This window comes from Oncorhynchus clarkii, unplaced genomic scaffold (genome assembly GCF_045791955.1).
Source record: "Oncorhynchus clarkii lewisi isolate Uvic-CL-2024 unplaced genomic scaffold, UVic_Ocla_1.0 unplaced_contig_2030_pilon_pilon, whole genome shotgun sequence".
Lineage (NCBI taxonomy): Eukaryota > Metazoa > Chordata > Actinopteri > Salmoniformes > Salmonidae > Oncorhynchus > Oncorhynchus clarkii.
In genome coordinates, this window is record NW_027258618.1 from 34,967 (window position 1) to 53,178 (window position 18,212).

Here is an 18,212-nt window from a genome sequence, read left to right on the forward strand (position 1 = left end):
GGCTAATGGCTTGCCATGGTCTGGTTGATGGTGGCCTGCATACTACTCCGGCAATGGTCGGTCCTACATGGCGCAACTCCAGGGGGGTTGCGCGGAGGCTCGACTACATTTTTATATCCAGGTCTTTGGGTCAGTTGTCTGGGCGCCTGTTGCCTGTGTTCTTCACGGATCACGACGGGGTGTTCCTGCAGGTGGGGTCGCCAGTCTGCCTCTTCGGTAGGGGGTACTGGAAGCTAGATCGGGATATACTGGAGGAGCAGGCTTTCGTTGACACATTTTTTTGTTTCTTTCGGAGGCTTGACGGCCTCCGGTCCATGTGCGAGGGGGTGTTAGAGTGGTGGGATTTAGTGAAGGTGAGGATTAGGGCTTTTATAATAGGATATTGTAAAAGGAAAAAAAGGGAGGAAAGGAGGGAGGTGGATCGTATCCAAAGGTTAATCGAACTCGAGTACGAGGCGGGCAACCTCGGCGGGTCGATTGACTGGGAGAGATTCGCAGCCCTAAAGGCGCAGCTCAGGGAGCTGCAGGAGCAGAAGGCTCGAGCTTTCCTGGAGCGTGCGCATAGTGGCTTTCTAGAACATAATGAGACTTGTTCCGCTATGTTCTTTAAGTCGGTTAGGGCCAGGCAGAGTAGGAGGGTAATGCATGGCATTAGGGAAGAAAATGGTAGTATAGTAAGTAAACCAGAGGAAATGGTCAGGGTGACAACTGATCATTTCCGAGGTTTATTTAAGGAAAGGGAAATAGATGTAGGGCAGGGAAACGTGTTTTTAGAACACTTGTCCCGGCGGTTGCCGGAGGACATTAGAGACGTGATGGAGGCCCAGATCTCACTAGAAGAGGTTGAGAGCGCTCTTAGGAGGATGGGTAAAGGGAAGGTGCCTGGGATGGATGGGCTGCCGGCTGAGTTTTACCTCAAGTTTTGGGGTATACTTGGACCGGTGGTCCTCGAAGTCTTGAAGGCCATCCTTGAGACGGGGGTCCCGGGGGGATCAATGGCTGTTGGTGTGCTGTCACTTCTTTATAAGAAGGGGGAAGCAACTGACCTTGGCAACTGGCGGCCGTTGACCATGCTGTGCGTAGATTACAAGATTCTTGCAAAGGTTTTAGCAGACCGGTTGCGCACAGCCCTTCCCTACGTCGTCCATGAGGATCAGACGTGCGGGGTAGAGGGCCGCTCTATAAGATGGAACCTACAGTTGATTAGGGACTCCATCGCCTGGGTTGAAGATAGAGGGCTGCCTTTAATGGTAGCAGCGCTAGATCAGGCGAAAGCCTTTGATCGCGTGAATAGATCCTTTCTATTCAGGGTATTAGGTAGATTAGGATTTGGGGAGAAGTTTATAGGATGGATCCGTACATTATATGTCGGAGCGGGGTGTCGAGTTAGTGTAAATAGTCACTTAGGTGACGTTTTTGACCTCTCGTCTGGGGTCAGGCAGGGATGCCCACTCTCGGCCCTCCTCTTCGTACTGTACATGGAGCCTCTGGGGGCTGCCATTAGGGCAGACACAGGGGTGGAGGGCTTGTTGATCCCTGGGAGCGGTGGGCTGCGTGTTAAGATGACGCAGTACGCCGACGACACTTCCTTGCTGTTGTGCAAGGACTCGTGCCTGACAAGGTCTCTTGCCATCATTGGGGATTTCACCCAAGCGTCGGGGGCGGTTCTGAATCATGCAAAGTCTTCCGTTAAGTTTTTCGGAAGATGGCGCGGTAGAACGGATGTGCCCGGGGGGTTATCTCTCTGTGAGGGGGCCCTGAGGATTCTCGGGGTCCATTTTGAGACCTCTGGCTCAGCGACGCTGAACTGGAACATGGGTATTGCAGTGGTACAGAAGAAGTTGGCAATGTGGAAGGCTAGGTCTTTGTCCTTTATAGGTAAGGTCCTGGTCCTAAAGGTGGATGTATTGCCATCTCTTTTGTACTTGGCGTACATCTACCCATTGCCAGCTTGTCTGAGGAGGCCTCTAGTGAGGCTTGTGTTTCAGTTCATGTGGGGTGGCAGGTACGAGTGGGTCGCCAGGGCGCGCATGCTCTGTCCCATCGGGGAGGGAGGTAGGGGGGTACCACATCTCCCCCTCAAGCTGGACGCAATTTTTGTTTCTTTCTTGTTGACGGAGCTTGCTCAGCCAGTTATACACCCGTCCGGTTACCTCCTGCGGGTGTTCTTCTCGTATCAGGCGAGAAGCGTAATGGTGTGGTCTAACGCGGGTCCTCGGGCGGAACAGCTGCCGTGGCACTTTGGCCATGCGGCCAAGTGGCTGCGTGCGCACCCCGAGGTTGAAGTTGCCCGAGTAGGTTTAGACCACAGGCACCTGTACGAGGAGGTCAGGCAGGCAGGGAGTCCTGCGCCTGTAGCGGGCATCTCGTCAGTGGTCTGGGAGGGAGTGCAGGCGCGGGGCCTGGACAACAGGCTCAAGGACCTGAATTGGTTGAGCCTCCATAAGTGCTTGCCGGTACGTTCCATCATGTACCGGCATAGTTTGTCGCGATCCTCCACCTGTCCAAGATCTGCTTGTGGCAGGGAGGAGACTGTGCGCCATGCCTTCTGGGACTGTGCCTTTGCCGGACTAGTCTGGGCTAGGGCACGGGTGTTGCTAGGTATGGTTAGGAGCGATTTTTTGCTGACTTGGGCTAGGTTAGAGCGAGGCGTAGGGAGAGCGAGGGGAACGGATAGGGACAGGTTTCTGCTCTGGCTTCTCATGAGTCTCTTTAAAAGGGGGCTGTGGGAAGCCAGGCAGAATTTAGTTAAGACAGGGAGAGATTGGGGGGTGGAAGGGATAGTGAGGAGGGTGGAAGGTGATGTGAGGGGGAGGATGAAGAGGGAGGAGATAAAGTGGGGGCAGCATGCGGCACGGGAGAGGTGGAAGGGGGGATTAGGGCTGGGAGTGTTAGAGTGAGGTTTGTAAGGGGATAGATTAGGGAAGGGAAGATAGGGAAGGGTTAGGTATTGGTTAGGTATGACGGGGAGGGACGATGCTCCCCTGAGGTTTGTTTTTGTTTGGGTGTTTGGTGATTTGTTTTTGTAAATAGAGTGAATTAAGAATGAATGAGAATTATGGTTTGTAAAGTATGAATGGTATTGAGTGTAAATAAATTATTTTTTGTAAAAAAAAAAAAAAATCTGTTCTTATCAGTTTAATATCTGATACGTCCCCCATCGGGGGACTACATATTAAATGGATTTTTCGAACAGGGAGTCGGAAATGGGGCTTGCTCCGTCCGCTCCACGCATCGACCCGGTATTGCAGTACCTCCGGGAACGGTGCAACACTTTTCTTCCGTTGTCAAGGAAAAATGCAAATTCACAAAGCTCTGTAAACAGCTGGCTAGCTAGCTAGCTGGCTAGCTAGCAGAAGAAGAGAAGGAAAGAAACATTCAAACTGAAAGAAAGGCGAAGCGCTCTTCAATGGGGTCCCCCGTTTCCCGCCATTTTACTTAAAAAAAAAAAAAAAAAAAAAAAAAAAAAAGAATTGGGGCCAGGATTGTGTGTGTGTGTGTCTCTCTCTCTCTCTCTCTCTCTCTCTCTCTCTCTCTCTCTCTCTCTCTCTCTCTCTCTCTCTCTCTCTCTCTCTCTCTCTCTCTCTCTCTGTCTCTCTGTGCCTCTGTGTCTGTGACCTTCTTTTTATCCACAGACAGCCCTCGAAAACTTGGAAGAGTGGGTTCCGGGAGCACCCGCGGGAACCCTGCCTAGAGTGCACAGAGTGTGTCTCGGGCCCCGACCTCTTGACTTCCATATGACTCTGGTTTCTCTTCATTACGCACAAGCCTTTCGCCTTTTACTAAAGACTTCCGTGGAGAGGAACACTTACGAGTTCAACGTATTTTTGGAGCGGCTTTGCTTCTTGCAGAGCCCGGTATCTTGTTTCAAGGGAAATTGACAGAGATGGGCCAGGATAGTGACTTAAAGACGCATTAGCGACTTTTTCCAAAAAACACCTGCCTGTTTGTTGCCAGGGAAACGGTGGTTGGTTGGTTGGTTGGTTGGTTGAGTGGGGGTTGGAGGGAGAGAGGAGCTGGCTTTTGCCAACCCACCCGCTGAGGTCTGTCGAGACCCCCGGGGGTCCGGCGGTTTCAGGGTTCCATTTGTGGGTTATCGCTTCTCGGCCTTTTGGCTCAGATCAAGCTTGGTACCGAGGTGCCCCAAAGCCTGCTGAGTCAAAAGGTCGAAGGTAGGATAGAGAGGAGAGGGAGAAGTTTTGGGTTTTTTCCCTTAAGGGAGTCGGTTGATCTTTTTTTTCCGATTTTCTTCTTTGTATTTTGGCTTCTTTTTGGAAGAGAGCTTTTTTTTCGTGTTGGAAAAATGGAGCAGCAAAGACCCAGCAAGTCGGTACCAGGGATTGGTTTAGTGAACACGGTGAGGTTTGCCTGGACAGACAAGGAGTTGGAGGAATGGGGGAGGGAGACTTTTGGAAGAAATATTCTGATGGGTGCCTTGAAACTAAAAGTGAAGGATGTCATGTGTCTGCAAGGGAACCCTAATGGAGAAGGCTTTTGATGTGACTTTTCATTCAGAAGAAGGACATGATGGAGTGATGAAGAGGGCAAAGGAAGGAAAAAAAGAAGGACCCCTGTGCCATTATGCGGTGACCAGCCTGGCAAGGAACAACTTCAGGGTGGTCACCGTAAACATGTACAATCCGCATGTGAAGGATGAAGAAGTGAGGGCCTTTCTGGGGAGGTACATGGACAATGTCTCCTCAGCGAGGTACCTCAGGGACTCCCTGGGTTTCTGGAACGGGAGGAGAGGGTTCCAGGCGTTACTCAGGGAGTCCCCGAAGAGTGTGGATGGCTACCTCCATCCTCCGGCGATGTTCTCCCTGGGGGCTGACAGGGGAACACTATACTATGCACGTCAGCCCCCGTTCTGCAGGCGTTGTATGGCCTACGGCCATATCCTGGCCTCGTGCAGCACCAAGAAGTGTCGATTCTGTGGGTCGGAGAGCACGAGGCCAGGGAATGTGACGAGCCCAAGGCTTGCCACGGGTGTGGCTCGAAAGCACACCTGTGGCGGGATTGCCCGGCTCGTCACAGGTCATACGCGTCTGCAGCTGGGGGGGGAGCGGGGGATGGGGGGAGGAAAGAAAGGACGCGTGCGGATTGTACGGATGGCACAGGGGAAAAGAAGCAAGGAAGAGGATGGAAAGAAGGAAGAGATGAGAAGAAAGAGGAGGGAAGAAGGAAAGAAGGGAAAAGAAGAGGAGAAGGAAAAGAAGGCGGAAGAACGTAAAGGAGCGGAGAAGAGGGAGAAGGGGACAGTGGTACGAGATGGAGTGGAAGAGGGAACGGTGACAGTGAAGAGGACGGAGGGGGGTGTGGAGGTGGGAGGGGAGGGGGTGGGAGGGGGAGATGGAGGGGGGAGTGGGGGGACAGCTTGCCAGGCTTCCTAGAGGAAGAAATGAGGGATTTGGTGGAGGAGTTAGCGGGGAAGGGGACGTTGTGTCTCCCCGCTACCTTCTTCACCAAAGAAGAAAGGGAAGAAGAGGGGGAGCTTGGCAGGAAGTGAGAGGGAGGGGGGTGGGGAGGGGGAGGGGGGGGGGGGCTAAGAGAGTGGCGGGGGGGGGAGAGGGGGGTACATTGGCCTCCCTGTTTGCCTCATCCCCTTACATTTTGGTGGATGACTCCAGTGAGGGGTCTGTGGGCTGTTTGATAGAGGGATCCCAACTCCTGTTTGAGGAGATGGGGTCCCCTACACTCAGCCCTGAGGCATACAGGGAGGGGGGGGTGGAGGATGGTGGTGGGGAACCCAGGATGCAGGGCACTCGGCCTAACACACTGCCTGCATCCTGGGTTGGAGAGATGGAGGAGGACGGGGGGGCGTCAGGAGTGGAGAGGGCGTCCCCGCCGGTGGAGATGGACCAGGGGAGCATCGGGTGAGTCTCCTGTTTTTTGTTTGGTTTGGGGTTATTTGTTGAGGGTTTTGTTTGTTTGTAAATATATATTTTGTTTATAAATGAATATTTCTGTTAAATTGTTTAGTTTAAATGTAAGGGGGTTGAGGGATGTTGTTAAAAGGAGGGCGGTGTTTAATTTTTTAGAGGGTGTGGGGTTTGATTTTTGTTTTTTACAGGAGGTTCACCTGAGGGATGGTGGGGATGTGGCTAGATTTAGGAAGGAGTGGGATAAGGGGGAATCTTTTTGGGGCATAGGAGGGGTGCACTCAACAGGAGTAGGAATATTGTGTGGTAATAGAGAAGTTAAGTTAGAGAGCACTTTTGTAATAGTGCAGGGTAGAGTATTGGGGATAGATGTAGTGTATAGAGAAGCTAGGTATAGATTAATTGGGGTATATGGGCCACAGGTGGCGGCAGACAGAAGGGAGATGGTGGACTGTCTGGCGCCCCTGTGTGTCACAAATAGGCACTTGGTGATAGGAGGGGACTTTAATATAGATTTAGGGGTAGGTGGTGATAGTAGTGCAGGCGCAATCACCGGGCTAATGGCTTGCCATGGTCTGGTTGATGGTGGCCTGCATACTACTCCGGCAATGGTCGGTCCTACATGGCGCAACTCCAGGGGGGTTGCGCGGAGGCTCGACTACATTTTTATATCCAGGTCTTTGGGTCAGTTGTCTGGGCGCCTGTTGCCTGTGTTCTTCACGGATCACGACGGGGTGTTCCTGCAGGTGGGGTCGCCAGTCTGCCTCTTCGGTAGGGGGTACTGGAAGCTAGATCGGGATATACTGGAGGAGCAGGCTTTCGTTGACACGCATTTTTTTGTTTCTTTCGGAGGCTTGACGGCCTCCGGTCCATGTGCGAGGGGGTGTTAGAGTGGTGGGATTTAGTGAAGGTGAGGATTAGGGCTTTTATAATAGGATATTGTAAAAGGAAAAAAAGGGAGGAAAGGAGGGAGGTGGATCGTATCCAAAGGTTAATCGAACTCGAGTACGAGGCGGGCAACCTCGGCGGGTCGATTGACTGGGAGAGATTCACAGCCCTAAAGGCGCAGCTCAGGGAGCTGCAGGAGCAGAAGGCTCGAGCTTTCCTGGAGCGTGCGCATAGTGGCTTTCTAGAACATAATGAGACTTGTTCCGCTATGTTCTTTAAGTCGGTTAGGGCCAGGCAGAGTAGGAGGGTAATGCATGGCGTTAGGGAAGAAAATGGTAGTATAGTAAGTAAACCAGAGGAAATGGTCAGGGTGACAACTGATCATTTCCGAGGTTTATTTAAGGAAAGGGAAATAGATGTAGAGCAGGGAAACGTGTTTTTAGAACACTTGTCCCGGCGGTTGCCGGAGGACATTAGAGACGTGATGGAGGCCCAGATCTCACTAGAAGAGGTTGAGAGCGCTCTTAGGAGGATGGGTAAAGGGAAGGTGCCTGGGATGGATGGGCTGCCGGCTGAGTTTTACCTCAAGTTTTGGGGTATACTTGGACCGGTGGTCCTCGAAGTCTTGAAGGCCATCCTTGAGACGGGGGTCCCGGGGGGATCAATGGCTGTTGGTGTGCTGTCACTTCTTTATAAGAAGGGGGAAGCAACTGACCTTGGCAACTGGCGGCCGTTGACCATGCTGTGCGTAGATTACAAGATTCTTGCAAAGGTTTTAGCAGACCGGTTGCGCACAGCCCTTCCCTACGTCGTCCATGAGGATCAGACGTGCGGGGTAGAGGGCCGCTCTATAAGATGGAACCTACAGTTGATTAGGGACTCCATCGCCTGGGTTGAAGATAGAGGGCTGCCTTTAATGGTAGCAGCGCTAGATCAGGCGAAAGCCTTTGATCGCGTGAATAGATCCTTTCTATTCAGGGTATTAGGTAGATTAGGATTTGGGGAGAAGTTTATAGGATGGATCCGTACATTATATGTCGGAGCGGGGTGTCGAGTTAGTGTAAATAGTCACTTAGGTGACGTTTTTGACCTCTCGTCTGGGGTCAGGCAGGGATGCCCACTCTCGGCCCTCCTCTTCGTACTGTACATGGAGCCTCTGGGGGCTGCCATTAGGGCAGACACAGGGGTGGAGGGCTTGTTGATCCCTGGGAGCGGTGGGCTGCGTGTTAAGATGACGCAGTACGCCGACGACACTTCCTTGCTGTTGTGCAAGGACTCGTGCCTGACAAGGTCTCTTGCCATCATTGGGGATTTCACCCAAGCGTCGGGGGCGGTTCTGAATCATGCAAAGTCTTCCGTTAAGTTTTTCGGAAGATGGCGCGGTAGAACGGATGTGCCCGGGGGGTTATCTCTCTGTGAGGGGGCCCTGAGGATTCTCGGGGTCCATTTTGAGACCTCTGGCTCAGCGACGCTGAACTGGAACATGGGTATTGCAGTGGTACAGAAGAAGTTGGCAATGTGGAAGGCTAGGTCTTTGTCCTTTATAGGTAAGGTCCTGGTCCTAAAGGTGGATGTATTGCCATCTCTTTTGTACTTGGCGTACATCTACCCATTGCCAGCTTGTCTGAGGAGGCCTCTAGTGAGGCTTGTGTTTCAGTTCATGTGGGGTGGCAGGTACGAGTGGGTCGCCAGGGCGCGCATGCTCTGTCCCATCGGGGAGGGAGGTAGGGGGGTACCACATCTCCCCCTCAAGCTGGACGCAATTTTTGTTTCTTTCTTGTTGACGGAGCTTGCTCAGCCAGTTATACACCCGTCCGGTTACCTCCTGCGGGTGTTCTTCTCGTATCAGGCGAGAAGCGTAATGGTGTGGTCTAACGCGGGTCCTCGGGCGGAACAGCTGCCGTGGCACTTTGGCCATGCGGCCAAGTGGCTGCGTGCGCACCCCGAGGTTGAAGTTGCCCGAGTAGGTTTAGACCACAGGCACCTGTACGAGGAGGTCAGGCAGGCAGGGAGTCCTGCGCCTGTAGCGGGCATCTCGTCAGTGGTCTGGGAGGGAGTGCAGGCGCGGGGCCTGGACAACAGGCTCAAGGACCTGAATTGGTTGAGCCTCCATAAGTGCTTGCCGGTACGTTCCATCATGTACCGGCATAGTTTGTCGCGATCCTCCACCTGTCCAAGATCTGCTTGTGGCAGGGAGGAGACTGTGCGCCATGCCTTCTGGGACTGTGCCTTTGCCGGACTAGTCTGGGCTAGGGCACGGGTGTTGCTAGGTATGGTTAGGAGCGATTTTTTGCTGACTTGGGCTAGGTTAGAGCGAGGCGTAGGGAGAGCGAGGGGAACGGATAGGGACAGGTTTCTGCTCTGGCTTCTCATGAGTCTCTTTAAAAGGGGGCTGTGGGAAGCCAGGCAGAATTTAGTTAAGACAGGGAGAGATTGGGGGGTGGAAGGGATAGTGAGGAGGGTGGAAGGTGATGTGAGGGGGAGGATGAAGAGGGAGGAGATAAAGTGGGGGCAGCATGCGGCACGGGAGAGGTGGAAGGGGGGATTAGGGCTGGGAGTGTTAGAGTGAGGTTTGTAAGGGGATAGATTAGGGAAGGGAAGATAGGGAAGGGTTAGGTATTGGTTAGGTATGACGGGGAGGGACGATGCTCCCCTGAGGTTTGTTTTTGTTTGGGTGTTTGGTGATTTTGTAAATAGAATGAATAAGAATGAATGAGAATTATTTTGTAAAGTATGAATGGTATTGAGTGTAAATAAATTATTTTTTGTAAAAAAAAAAAAAAAAAAAAAAAATCTGTTCTTATCAGTTTAATATCTGATACGTCCCCCATCGGGGGACTACATATTAAATGGATTTTTCGAACAGGGAGTCGGAAATGGGGCTTGCTCCGTCCGCTCCACGCATCGACCCGGTATTGCAGTACCTCCGGGAACGGTGCAACACTTTTCTTCCGTAGTCAAGGAAAAATGCAAATTCACAAAGCTCTGTAAACAGCTGGCTAGCTAGCTAGCTGGCTAGCTAGCAGAAGAAGAGAAGGAAAGAAACATTCAAACTGAAAGAAAGGCGAAGCGCTCTTCAATGGGGTCCCCCGTTTCCCGCCATTTTACTTAAAAAAAAAAAAAAAAAAAAAAAAAAAAAAAGAATTGGGGCCAGGATTGTGTGTGTGTGTGTCTCTCTCTCTCTCTCTCTCTCTCTCTCTCTCTCTCTCTCTCTCTCTCTCTCTCTCTCTCTCTCTCTCTCTCTCTCTCTCTCTCTCTCTCTCTCTCTCTCTCTCTCTCTCTCTCTCTCTCTCTCTCTCTCTCTCTCTCTCTCTCTCTCTCTCTCTCTCTGTCTCTCTGTGCCTCTGTGTCTGTGACCTTCTTTTTATCCACAGACAGCCCTCGAAAACTTGGAAGAGTGGGTTCCGGGAGCACCCGCGGGAACCCTGCCTAGAGTGCACAGAGTGTGTCTCGGGCCCCGACCTCTTGACTTCCATATGACTCTGGTTTCTCTTCATTACGCACAAGCCTTTCGCCTTTTACTAAAGACTTCCGTGGAGAGGAACACTTACGAGTTCAACGTATTTTTGGAGCGGCTTTGCTTCTTGCAGAGCCCGGTATCTTGTTTCAAGGGAAATTGACAGAGATGGGCCAGGATAGTGACTTAAAGACGCATTAGCGACTTTTTCCAAAAAACACCTGCCTGTTTGTTGCCAGGGAAACGGTGGTTGGTTGGTTGGTTGGTTGGTTGAGTGGGGGTTGGAGGGAGAGAGGAGCTGGCTTTTGCCAACCCACCCGCTGAGGTCTGTCGAGACCCCCGGGGGTCCGGCGGTTTCAGGGTTCCATTTGTGGGTTATCGCTTCTCGGCCTTTTGGCTCAGATCAAGCTTGGTACTGAGGTGCCCCAGAGCCCGCTGAGCCAAAAGGTCGAAGGACGACCGGAGGGAGGAAGGATTTGTTTCGTTTTTTTCCCGCCAAAAAGATTTTGTGGTTTATTTAACCAATTTCTTTACTTTTTCTTTGGCTTCTTCGGAAAGAGAGCTTTTTTGTTAAAAATGGAGCAGCAGAAGCAGAGGAGGACAATTCCAGCAATTGGATTAGCAAACACGCTAAGGTTTACATGGAAGAATATGGAGAAGGAGCCGTGGGGGAGAGACACCTTTGGGAGGAACATCCTGATGGGCGATTTGCGTTTGCAAGTGAAGGATGTGTTTTGCCTACAAGGTAACCCCATGGAGAAGGCGTTTGAAGTGACGTTCCACACAGAAGAGAGACATGATGAGGTATTGAAGATGGTGAAAGAAGAGAAAGGAGATGGTCCCCTGTGCCATTACGCGGTGACCAGCCTGGCAAGGAACAACTACAGGGTGGTCACCGTAACCATGTACAATCCGCACGTAAAGGATGAAGAAGTGAGGGCCTTTCTGGGGAGATACATGGACAATGTCTCCTCAGCGAGGTACCTCAGGGACTCCCTGGGTTTCTGGAACGGGAAGAGAGGGTTCCAGGCGTTACTCAGGGAGTCCCCGAAGAGTGTGGATGGCTACCTCCATCCTCCGGCGATGTTCTCCCTGGGGGCTGACAGGGGGACGTTGTTTTATGCACGTCAGCCCCCGTTCTGCAGGCGTTGTATGGCCTACGGCCATGCCCTGGCCTCGTGCAGCTCCAAGAAGTGTCGTTTTTGTGGGTCGGAAGAGCACGAGGCCAGGGAATGTGACGAGCCCAAGGCTTGCCACGGGTGTGGCTCGAGAGCACACCTGTGGCGTGATTGCCCGGCTCGTCACAGGTCATACGCGTCTGCAGCTGGGGGGGGAGCGGGGGATGGGGGGAGGAAAGAAAGGACGCGTGCGGATTGTACGGATGGCACAGGGGAAAAGAAGGCAAGGGAAGAGGACGGGAAGAAGGAAGAGGCGAGAAGAAAGAGGAGTGACGATGGGAAGAAGGAAAAAGAAGGAGAGAAGGAAAAGAAGGCGGAAGAACGGGAAGGAGCGGAGAAGAGGGAGAGTGGGACAGTGGTGCGAGAAGGAGTGGAAGAGGGAACGGTGACAGTGACTGGGACGGAGGGAGGGGTGGAGGTGGAAGGGGAGGGGGTGGGAGGGGGAGATGGGGGGAAGGAGTGGGGGGACAGCCTGCCAGGCTTCCTAGAGGAAGAGACAAGGGAATTGGTGGAGGAGTTGGCGGGGAGGGGACGTTGTGTTTCCCCGCTACCTCCTTCACCAAAGAAGAAGGGGAAGAAGAGGGTAAGCTTGGCAGGTAGTGAGAGGGAGGGGGGTGTGGAGGGGAAGGGGGGGGCTAAGAGAGTGGCGGGGGGGGGAGGGGGGAGTGCGTTGGCCTCCCTGTTTGCCTCAGCCCCTTACATTCTGGTGGAGGATGACTCCAGTGAGGGGTCTGTGGGCTGTGTGCTAGAGGGATCCCAACTACTGTTTGAGGAGGTGGGGTCCCCTACGCTCAGCCCCGAGGCATACAGGGAGGGGGGGGTGGAGGGTGGTGGTGAGGAACCCAGGATGCAGGGCACTCGGCCTAACACACTGCCTGCATCCTGGGTTGGAGAGATGGATGAGGACGGGGGGGCGTCAGGAGAGGAGAGGACGTCCCCGCCGGTGGAGATGGACCAGGGGAGCATCGGGTGAGTCTCCTGTTTTTTGTTTGGTTTGGGGTTATTTGTTGAGGGTTTTGTTTGTTTGTAAATATATATTTTGTTTATAAATGAATATTGCTGTTAAATTGTTTAGTTTAAATGTAAGGGGGTTGAGGGATGTTATTAAAAGGAGGGCGGTGTTTAATTTTTTAGAGGGTGTGGGGTTTGATTTTTGTTTTTTACAGGAGGTTCACCTGAGGGATGGTGGGGATGTGTGTAGATTTAGGAGGGAGTGGGATAAGGGGAAATCTTTTTGGGGCATAGGAGGGGTGCACTCAACAGGAGTAGGAATTTTGTGTGGGAATAAAGAGGTTAAGGTAGAGAGCACTTTTGTTATAATGCAGGGTAGAGTATTGGGGATAGATGTAGTGTATAGAGAAGCTAGGTATAGGTTAATTGGGGTATATGGGCCACAGGTGGCGGCAGACAGAAGGGAGATGGTGGACTGTCTGGCGCCCCTGTGTGTCACAAATAGGCACTTGGTGATAGGAGGGGACTTTAATATAGATTTAGGGGTAGGTGGTGATAGTAGTGCAGGCGCAATCACCGGGCTAATGGCTTGCCATGGTCTGGTTGATGGTGGCCTGCATACTACTCCGGCAATGGTCGGTCCTACATGGCGCAACTCCAGGGGGGTTGCGCGGAGGCTCGACTACATTTTTATATCCAGGTCTTTGGGTCAGTTGTCTGGGCGCCTGTTGCCTGTGTTCTTCACGGATCACGACGGGGTGTTCCTGCAGGTGGGGTCGCCAGTCTGCCTCTTCGGTAGGGGGTACTGGAAGCTAGATCGGGATATACTGGAGGAGCAGGCTTTCGTTGACGCATTTTTTTGTTTCTTTCGGAGGCTTGACGGCCTCCGGTCCATGTGCGAGGGGGTGTTAGAGTGGTGGGATTTAGTGAAGGTGAGGATTAGGGCTTTTATAATAGGATATTGTAAAAGGAAAAAAAGGGAGGAAAGGAGGGAGGTGGATCGTATCCAAAGGTTAATTGAACTCGAGTACGAGGCGGGCAACCTCGGCGGGTCGATTGACTGGGAGAGATTCACAGCCCTAAAGGCGCAGCTCAGGGAGCTGCAGGAGCAGAAGGCTCGAGCTTTCCTGGAGCGTGCGCATAGTGGCTTTCTAGAACATAATGAGACTTGTTCCGCTATGTTCTTTAAGTCGGTTAGGGCCAGGCAGAGTAGGAGGGTAATGCATGGCGTTAGGGAAGAAAATGGTAGTATAGTAAGTAAACCAGAGGAAATGGTCAGGGTGACAACTGATCATTTCCGAGGTTTATTTAAGGAAAGGGAAATAGATGTAGAGCAGGGAAACGTGTTTTTAGAACACTTGTCCCGGCGGTTGCCGGAGGACATTAGAGACGTGATGGAGGCCCAGATCTCACTAGAAGAGGTTGAGAGCGCTCTTAGGAGGATGGGTAAAGGGAAGGTGCCTGGGATGGATGGGCTGCCGGCTGAGTTTTACCTCAAGTTTTGGGGTATACTTGGACCGGTGGTCCTCGAAGTCTTGAAGGCCATCCTTGAGACGGGGGTCCCGGGGGGATCAATGGCTGTTGGTGTGCTGTCACTTCTTTATAAGAAGGGGGAAGCAACTGACCTTGGCAACTGGCGGCCGTTGACCATGCTGTGCGTAGATTACAAGATTCTTGCAAAGGTTTTAGCAGACCGGTTGCGCACAGCCCTTCCCTACGTCGTCCATGAGGATCAGACGTGCGGGGTAGAGGGCCGCTCTATAAGATGGAACCTACAGTTGATTAGGGACTCCATCGCCTGGGTTGAAGATAGAGGGCTGCCTTTAATGGTAGCAGCGCTAGATCAGGCGAAAGCCTTTGATCGCGTGAATAGATCCTTTCTATTCAGGGTATTAGGTAGATTAGGATTTGGGGAGAAGTTTATAGGATGGATCCGTACATTATATGTCGGAGCGGGGTGTCGAGTTAGTGTAAATAGTCACTTAGGTGACGTTTTTGACCTCTCGTCTGGGGTCAGGCAGGGATGCCCACTCTCGGCCCTCCTCTTCGTACTGTACATGGAGCCTCTGGGGGCTGCCATTAGGGCAGACACAGGGGTGGAGGGCTTGTTGATCCCTGGGAGCGGTGGGCTGCGTGTTAAGATGACGCAGTACGCCGACGACACTTCCTTGCTGTTGTGCAAGGACTCGTGCCTGACAAGGTCTCTTGCCATCATTGGGGATTTCACCCAAGCGTCGGGGGCGGTTCTGAATCATGCAAAGTCTTCCGTTAAGTTTTTCGGAAGATGGCGCGGTAGGACGGATGTGCCCGGGGGGTTATCTCTCTGTGAGGGGGCCCTGAGGATTCTTGGGGTCCATTTTGAGACCTCTGGCTCAGCGACGCTGAACTGGAACATGGGTATTGCAGTGGTACAGAAGAAGTTGGCAATGTGGAAGGCTAGGTCTTTGTCCTTTATAGGTAAGGTCCTGGTCCTAAAGGTGGATGTATTGCCATCTCTTTTGTACTTGGCGTACATCTACCCATTGCCAGCTTGTCTGAGGAGGCCTCTAGTGAGGCTTGTGTTTCAGTTCATGTGGGGTGGCAGGTACGAGTGGGTCGCCAGGGCGCGCATGCTCTGTCCCATCGGGGAGGGAGGTAGGGGGGTACCACATCTCCCCCTCAAGCTGGACGCAATTTTTGTTTCTTTCTTGTTGACGGAGCTTGCTCGTCCAGTTATACACCCGTCCGGTTACCTCCTGCGGGTGTTCTTCTCGTATCAGGCGAGAAGCGTAATGGTGTGGTCTAACGCGGGTCCTCGGGCGGAACAGCTGCCGTGGCACTTTGGCCATGCGGCCAAGTGGCTGCGTGCGCACCCCGAGGTTGAAGTTGCCCGAGTAGGTTTAGATCACAGGCACCTGTACGAGGAGGTCAGGCAGGCAGGGAGTCCTGCGCCTGTAGCGGGCATCTCGTCAGTGGTCTGGGAGGGAGTGCAGGCGCGGGGCCTGGACAACAGGCTCAAGGACCTGAATTGGTTGAGCCTCCATAAGTGCTTGCCGGTACGTTCCATCATGTACCGGCATAGTTTGTCGCGATCCTCCACCTGTCCAAGATCTGCTTGTGGCAGGGAGGAGACTGTGCGCCATGCCTTCTGGGACTGTGCCTTTGCCGGACTAGTCTGGGCTAGGGCACGGGTGTTGCTAGGTATGGTTAGGAGCGATTTTTTGCTGACTTGGGCTAGGTTAGAGCGAGGCGTAGGGAGAGCGAGGGGAACGGATAGGGACAGGTTTCTGCTCTGGCTTCTCATGAGTCTCTTTAAAAGGGGGCTGTGGGAAGCCAGGCAGAATTTAGTTAAGACAGGGAGAGATTGGGGGGTGGAAGGGATAGTGAGGAGGGTGGAAGGTGATGTGAGGGGGAGGATGAAGAGGGAGGAGATAAAGTGGGGGCAGCATGCGGCACGGGAGAGGTGGAAGGGGGGATTAGGGCTGGGAGTGTTAGAGTGAGGTTTGTAAGGGGATAGATTAGGGAAGGGAAGATAGGGAAGGGTTAGGTATTGGTTAGGTATGACGGGGAGGGACGATGCTCCCCTGAGGTTTGTTTTTGTTTGGGTGTTTGGTGATTTTGTAAATAGAATGAATGAGAATTATTATTTTGTAAAGTATGAATGGTATTGAGTGTAAATAAATTATTTTTTGTAAAAAAAAAAAAAAAAAATCTGTTCTTATCAGTTTAATATCTGATACGTCCCCCATCGGGGGACTACATATTAAATGGATTTTTCGAACAGGGAGTCGGAAATGGGGCTTGCTCCGTCCGCTCCACGCATCGACCCGGTATTGCAGTACCTCCGGGAACGGTGCAACACTTTTCTTCCGTTGTCAAGGAAAAATGCAAATTCACAAAGCTCTGTAAACAGCTGGCTAGCTAGCTAGCTGGCTAGCTAGCAGAAGAAGAGAAGGAAAGAAACATTCAAACTGAAAGAAAGGCGAAGCGCTCTTCAATGGGGTCCCCCGTTTCCCGCCATTTTACTTAAAAAAAAAAAAAAAAAAAAAAAAAAAAAAAGAATTGGGGCCAGGATTGTGTGTGTGTGTGTCTCTCTCTCTCTCTCTCTCTCTCTCTCTCTCTCTCTCTCTCTCTCTCTCTCTCTCTCTCTCTCTCTCTCTCTCTCTCTCTCTCTCTCTCTGTCTCTCTGTGCCTCTGTGTCTGTGACCTTCTTTTTATCCACAGACAGCCCTCGAAAACTTGGAAGAGTGGGTTCCGGGAGCACCCGCGGGAACCCTGCCTAGAGTGCACAGAGTGTGTCTCGGGCCCCGACCTCTTGACTTCCATATGACTCTGGTTTCTCTTCATTACGCACAAGCCTTTCGCCTTTTACTAAAGACTTCCGTGGAGAGGAACACTTACGAGTTCAACGTATTTTTGGAGCGGCTTTGCTTCTTGCAGAGCCCGGTATCTTGTTTCAAGGGAAATTGACAGAGATGGGCCAGGATAGTGACTTAAAGACGCATTAGCGACTTTTTCCAAAAAACACCTGCCTGTTTGTTGCCAGGGAAACGGTGGTTGGTTGGTTGGTTGGTTGGTTGAGTGGGGGTTGGAGGGAGAGAGGAGCTGGCTTTTGCCAACCCACCCGCTGAGGTCTGTCGAGACCCCCGGGGGTCCGGCGGTTTCAGGGTTCCATTTGTGGGTTATCGCTTCTCGGCCTTTTGGCTCAGATCAAGCTTGGTACCGAGGTGCCCCAAAGCCCGCTGAGTCAAAAGGTCGAACCAGGAGAGCGGTAAGTGTGTTTTTTTGTTTTTTGGAAAATTGTTGCTATATAATTTCTTGTCTTTTTTGTATTTTCCTTCTTGTTTTTGGAAGAGGTTGGTGAACCGGGTGCGCTTTTCTCGTTGCGGGGATGGCGCAAGATAGCACGTCACGGTCGGTTCCTGGGATTGGGCTGGCCAATACGGTGCGTTTCGCATGGAGGGAAAAAGAAATGGAGCCTTGGGGGAGAGAGACCTTCGGGAGGACAATATTGATGGGGTGCCTGAAATTGAAGGTAAAGGATGTTCTCTGCCTTCAGGGGAACCCGATGGAGAAGGGCTTATGATGTGACTTTTCATTTGGAAGAACAGCATGATGGGATTATGAAGAAGGTGAAGGCAGAGAAAGGAGAAGGTCCCCTGTGCCATTACGCGGTGACCAGCCTGGCCAAGAACAACTTCAGGGTGGTCACCGTAAACATGTACAATCCGCACGTGAAGGAAGAGGAAGTGAGGGCCTTTCTGGGGAGGTATGTAGACAATATCTCCTCAGCGAGGTACCTCAGGGACTCCCTGGGTTTCTGGAACGGGAGGAGAGGGTTCCAGGTGTTACTCAGGGAGGACCCGAAGAGTGTGGATGGCTACCTCCATCCTCCGGCGATGTTCTCCCTGGGGGCTGACAGGGGGACGTTGTATTATGCCCGTCAGCCCCCGTTCTGCAGGCGTTGTATGGCCTACGGCCATATCCTGGCCTCGTGCAGCACCAAGAAGTGTCGGTTCTGTGGGTCAGAAGAGCACGAGGCCAAGGAATGTGACGAGCCCAAGGCTTGCCACGGGTGTGGCTCGAGAGCACACCTGTGGCGTGATTGCCCGGCTCGTCACAGGTCATACGCGTCTGCAGCTGGGGGGGGAGCGGGGGATGGGGGGAGGAAAAGAAGGACGCGTGCGGATTGTACGGATGGCACAGGGGAAAAGAAGGCAACTGAAGAGGATGAGAAGAAGGAAGAGGCGAGAAGAAAGAGGAGTGACGATGGGAAGAAGGAAAAAGAAGGAGAGAAGAAAAAGAAGGTGGAAGAACGGGAAGGAGCGGAGAAGAGGGAGAGTGGGACAGTGGTGCGAGAAGGAGTGGAAGAGGGAACGG

General features: G+C 52.4%; 5 non-coding genes and 1 pseudogene across 5 annotated transcripts; all 6 read left to right on the forward strand.

Annotated features, from left to right (window-relative positions):
- Positions 1-3,096: 3,096 nt before the first annotated feature.
- On the forward strand, positions 3,097-3,276 carry LOC139397681 (U2 spliceosomal RNA; annotated as a pseudogene).
- Positions 3,277-3,738: 462 nt separating this feature from the next.
- LOC139397676 (U5 spliceosomal RNA) lies at positions 3,739-3,855 on the forward strand. Its single transcript, XR_011631120.1, has one exon. It is a non-coding gene; the product is annotated as a U5 spliceosomal RNA (small nuclear RNA).
- Positions 3,856-9,524: 5,669 nt separating this feature from the next.
- On the forward strand, positions 9,525-9,713 carry LOC139397655 (U2 spliceosomal RNA). Its single transcript, XR_011631100.1, has one exon. It is a non-coding gene; the product is annotated as a U2 spliceosomal RNA (small nuclear RNA).
- A 531-nt stretch (positions 9,714-10,244) lies between these two features.
- On the forward strand, positions 10,245-10,361 carry LOC139397677 (U5 spliceosomal RNA). Its single transcript, XR_011631121.1, has one exon. It is a non-coding gene; the product is annotated as a U5 spliceosomal RNA (small nuclear RNA).
- Positions 10,362-16,013: 5,652 nt separating this feature from the next.
- On the forward strand, positions 16,014-16,196 carry LOC139397650 (U2 spliceosomal RNA). The gene has a single exon (XR_011631096.1). It is a non-coding gene; the product is annotated as a U2 spliceosomal RNA (small nuclear RNA).
- A 463-nt stretch (positions 16,197-16,659) lies between these two features.
- On the forward strand, positions 16,660-16,776 carry LOC139397678 (U5 spliceosomal RNA). The gene has a single exon (XR_011631122.1). It is a non-coding gene; the product is annotated as a U5 spliceosomal RNA (small nuclear RNA).
- Positions 16,777-18,212: the final 1,436 nt, after the last annotated feature.